Below are 5,178 nucleotides of genomic sequence, written 5' to 3'. Positions count from 1 at the left end.
TTATCCATCCATGGCCTTACAAACCCTCTTTTACACATCCTGTCTACCAGCAGACTGCAAAGTTGTTTAACATCTCACACAGTCTAATTAAGGCTTGATAAGAGGACTGGGGCTGTTTTCTTTCTCTCAGACAGGTGTTATGTAGTATATATGTGTCAGATGATTGTCAGGAAAGTAGCAACTGCTTAAACATGTAATCTAACTAGAGAATATCCCTTGAAATGACCTATTAGTTCAAGACTAGCCTTAATCTGTGTCCTCGAAACCCTCCTATGCCATTAAAGCATCTGTTAGAAAATCTAATCACAACCATTAGCTAAACTAGATAACAATATAAATCAACAGGTTGATATGGAGACAGCAGTATGGTCTCAGACTGTGGACCTAATCAGCTATAATCTCATATGAACTAATGCTAATCTGGGTAATCTGCCTCTTATTGGAGTAAACCCTGCCAGACTGGCTCAAACATTCATTATTGTTGCATTCCCTGGATTATTTACCCAAACAATTAAAGAGGCTTGAAACTGAATGCAGCATGGCTAGCTCATAGGACATGGTGGAGATACAAGGTTGTGTTTTTAGTTCAGGGAAGGTTAGACTTCCTTAATTTTTCAACATCAAATTAGAAAATACATTCTCATATAATTTAAATTAGGGAGGCAAATTTTAGACTTGTTTTACATTTCAATTTGATTAATTGGATTCTAAGAATGTCTCATTTATAATTTCCATTAAATATTTCAAAAAAATATTTTCTTTCTCACGTTGATGGGCTATATTAGCATATTATAGTGGCGAGTAATGAAATTAGCATGATGTCAATCATGCTGAATCATCCAGTTTACCATGCAATAAAAACGTGACCAATAAATTATAGCGAGTCATTCCATGCCGTGTACTTTGGGATATCCTGGTTTCATACTCAACTCACCTATTGAACCAAACACAAATGTAATTGCAATATGCATAGTCACTTCACCCCTACCTACATGTACAAATTACCTCAACTGACCTGTACCTCCCTGTATATAGCCTCGTTATTGTTATTTTATTCTGTTACTTTCTACTATTTTTTACTTTAGTTTATTTGGTAGATATTTTCTTAACTCTTCTTGAACTGCACTGTTGGATAAGGGCTTGTAAGTAAGCATTTTACCGTAAATTCTAAAGTTCTACACTTGTATTCGACGCATGTGACAAATAAAGTTTGATTTGAATATTGAATATCAAACTTGGTTGATTAACATGGACGTTATGTCAGTATGAGAAAGTACATTGTTACAAGTATAGAGACCGTCATTGTAAATACGAATTTGTTCTATTAATTGCGAAATATAGAGAGTATAGTTGTCAGTGAGAAAACGACATTTCATACTAGACTATGGTAAAACATCCACCCCTTCGGTTCATTGCAGTTGGTCCAGTCCAGTGTGTAACGTCTGGCTCAGCGACGAGCGTCTTGAAAGTTTTTCAACATCACCTTCTGTTTCACTGTCCGTCAAAACTCTCAAACTACGTTCCGTTATTTCAGGGATAATTTGTCTCATTTCTATGCCTGGATAACCTCAACAACATCGTTTTGTTTAAGATATTCAGGTGTTTGCTGGTTTCATCTGTTGGTAAGTGTTACTTTTCAACTATTTAGGGCGGCGATTGGCATAACATGCAAGCACTTGTTGCTCTTCTATTCCGCGTTAATGTTTTTGTTTATGTGTGTTCATGATGCGTTTAATGTCTCCATTATTCATTCAATACAGTATTGCTTTCTTTCGGCTACTATTTTAGTTTGTAGGCTACTTAGTATGCTCCAACGTTGCCTAATAAATAAATTGTTATGAATCGAATCAATTTTGATAAGTATACACCTGCTCCAATGTGATATCATCATGATCATTCTCTAACTGAATTCCATCACATTGATGTCCCACTTTTAACTAGGTTGGATGTACATTTGCATTCAGCAAGGAAAGTATGAATATGATTATTTTGTAAGCAGGTGCGCTCATAGCCTCTATTGCTCAGAGGCTACTTGGAGATGCTTTATGAAATGTCTCTCTAATCTCCCAGGTTCCTTCAATGACACCCTCCTCTCTAACCTTTGTCTATGTTCTGAAGAAGTGTTGTACACTATATTACAGAGGGCTGTTAGTGTTCAAGCTCTCTGTTTTGCTTTCTGCATGATTAGTTCTAAAAAACAAAGATTATTGTTACCCCAAGCGTCCACAGAAAATATACACGTTTCCACGTCCTCAGCCTTCCATACCTCTCTCCCTAACTCTATCCCTCACTCTAAAACTCTCTGTCTCTCTCTGTCTGTCTGTCTCTCTCTGTCTGTCTGTCTGTCTGTCTCTGTCTGTCTCTGTCTGTCTGTCTCTGTCTGTCTCTGTCTGTCTCTGTCTGTCTGTCTGTCTGTCTGTCTGTCTGTCTGTCTTTCTCTGTCTGTCTCTCTCTCTCTGCTCCTTGTGTAATAATTGAATGTTACTCTCATATTCTTGGAAACCCCCAGATTTTAGTGTTGGATCACTCTCAATGTTTCTATCAAAGGTTTCTAGTCTCTGCAGCATGAAATGGATGCCTTGCTCATCTGAGATTGGAATGCTGGATGGTTATGAGGTGATTAGTTTCGGTCTGGTGGTTGTGTGTGTTTCATGCGACTGTGTGTATGCTTCCCCAGTCCCCTCATCGAGATTCTACCGGTACACTGAAGTGTTCACTTCACTGTCCAAAGTGTTCAACAGAGCAGTCCGTTGGCAGCTCTTTGCACCTTAAAGGGCTTGAACACTACAGTGCAGTAGTCCGCGGTGCAGTAGTCCAATGTGCACCTCAAATGGCACCCTATTCCCTATACAGTGCACACATTTTGACCAGAGCCCTATGGGCCTTGGTCTAACGTAGTGCATTAAATAGGGAATAGGGTGCCATTTGAGATGCAGACGGCATGTAGAGTGCAGCGGTCTGGTGGTGCAGCGGTCTGGTGGTGCAGCGGTCTGGTGGTGCAGCGGTCTGGTGGTTCAGCGGTCTGGTGGTGCAGCGGTCTGGTGGTGCAGCGGTCTGGTGGTGCAGCGGTCTGGTGGTGCAGCGGTCTGGTGCAGTATTGTTTTTGCTCATTAAGAGTGTGCTAAGAACAAGGGGTTATAATAGTCTTGAAGGGGATTTAAGGCCTTGCAGATGTCTGGGCTGACTGCTCTCATGTGATGCCAGGTCTGAGGAAAACATGGCTTCAAATACTATTTTAAATCGTTCAAATACTTTAGCTGTGCTTGATTGAACCTGTTGCTATGGAACTGATACAAAAGTGAGGTGCAAACCCTGCCCACCTGGCATTCCATACAGGATAAAGCAAAAAAACACAATTATTTATACGATTTCAAATAGTATTTGAAACTAGGTATGGATGCCAATTCTGAGGTCACTCTGGTTTGACTAAGGGGATGTCGGAGGGGAGAACGAGTGAGGTAATTTCACACGTCAGCCTACCCTGTCTGCAGACTTGTTTGTGAGTGTTAGATGAGGCTCATACTTAAACTGTCTCTGACTGTAACTGTTCTGATTAATACTTGATGGGGATATGAAGTGATAAGACTAGGTGGAAGGTACAGTGCCTTCAGGAAGTATTCACACCCCTTTACTTTTAACATATTTTGTTGTGTTACAGCCTGAATATTAAATTGAGATTTTGTGTCACTGATTTACACACAATATCCCACAATGTCAAAGTGAAATTGTATTTGTATAAAACTTTAGAAATGAATACAAAATGAAAAGCTGAAATGTCTTGAGTCAATAAGTATTCTACCCCTTTGTTATGGCAAGCCTAAATATGTTCAGGAGTGAAAACGTCACATAATAAGTTGCATGGACTAATTCAGTGTTCAATTATAGTGGTTAAAATGATATTGGTAACCCACACATAGAATTATCTGTAAGTTCCCTGAATTGAGTAGTGAATTTCAAGCACAGATTCAACCACAAAGACCAGGGAGGTTTTCCAATGCTTCACAAAGAAGGGCACCTCTTTAGTAGATGTGTAAAAAGAAGACATTGAATATCCCTTTGATATTACACTTTGGATGGTGTATCAATACACCCAGTCACTACACAGATGCAGGTTTCCTTCCTAACTCTGTTGCCGGAGTGGAATGAAACTGCTCAGGGATTTCACTATGAGGCCAATGGGGATTTAAAACAGTTAGTTTTAATGGTTGTGATATGAGAACTGAAGATGGATCAACAACATTGTAGTTACTCCACAATACAATACAATACTAATACTAACCTAAATGTGCTCAACATCAGTCAATAAGGCACTAAAGTAAAACTCAATTTTGAATTCAGGCTGTAACACAACAAAATGTGGAATAAGTTAAGGGGTATGAATACTTTCTGTGTGTTGTCAAGCCTATCAGACACACAATATGTAGTGTATCTACTTTAAGTCTTCTTGACACTAGTCAGTTCCAATCTTAGTCAGTTCCCCCACCACTTTTTTGGTACAGCTGTGGGATGGGGCTGGAGAAATGTAACCACTCAAAAACGCATAGCTATGAATGCAAGGACTCACCACAGTCCATTCGTTGCGTTCTTCATCTATTCATCTATCTATTCACAACCATTGGGCCAAAGTTCCCTTTGTCAACAGAAACTGTGACGAAGGATTGAACCGTCTAGTCTAAGGAATTGATGCTTATACAATTCTAAGTGTAAACTCACGTTTGTCTTATGCATAACTCACATTCCTGGACATCTGGTAAAACCAACGCTGTACTCACCGTCAGTCAGGCTTTTCTTTCCAACTCACCTCTGCCACACTGTTTTGCAGCGTGAGTAAGATGGTCAACTACTGTCTCTGAAGGTGTGCTCATTGGCTTTTCACACCTAGGTTCCTGAACACAGGTTCCTGTATAGTCTAGGACCGTAGAGAGGTTTTAATCAGAGTTTTGCCTGGGCCCTGGGGGATAGTATGACTTCACAGTCAAATGTCTCAGAACAAGGCTGGCTTTTCAGGTTTTGCTTTGCTGCTGAATTGTTTGCTGTTCTTCTGAGTGGCAGGTGTGAGACTTTGTTTGAACATGCTGTCCAGAGTACCTCTCAGGAGTTATCTCTTTCACACACACACACACACACACACACACACACACACACACACACACACACACACACACACACCACACACAC

The 5,178-nt window shown here is 40.1% G+C and overlaps 1 protein-coding gene across 2 annotated transcripts in view; it reads left to right on the top strand.

The window, feature by feature from the left end:
- The first annotated feature begins 971 nt into the window (after positions 1-971).
- LOC106613623 (FERM domain-containing protein 6) overlaps positions 972-5,178 on the top strand; it is a 35,622-nt gene continuing 31,415 nt past the window's right edge. The window contains exon 1 of one of the 2 annotated variants that reach the window (XM_082964902.1): positions 972-1,142. The gene's annotated coding sequence lies outside the window, so the exon portion shown is untranslated. Of the gene's footprint in view, positions 1,143-1,410; positions 1,623-5,178 lie in introns of those variants that run through there. The other variant, XM_045701042.2, reaches the window with a different exon arrangement.

Source organism: Salmo salar, chromosome 18 (genome assembly GCF_965601325.2).
Source record: "Salmo salar chromosome 18, fSalSal1, whole genome shotgun sequence".
NCBI classification, from domain to species: Eukaryota; Metazoa; Chordata; class Actinopteri; order Salmoniformes; family Salmonidae; genus Salmo; species Salmo salar.
The sequence above is the reverse complement of the archived record's forward strand: the minus strand, read 5'-3'. Positions and strand labels throughout refer to the sequence as shown.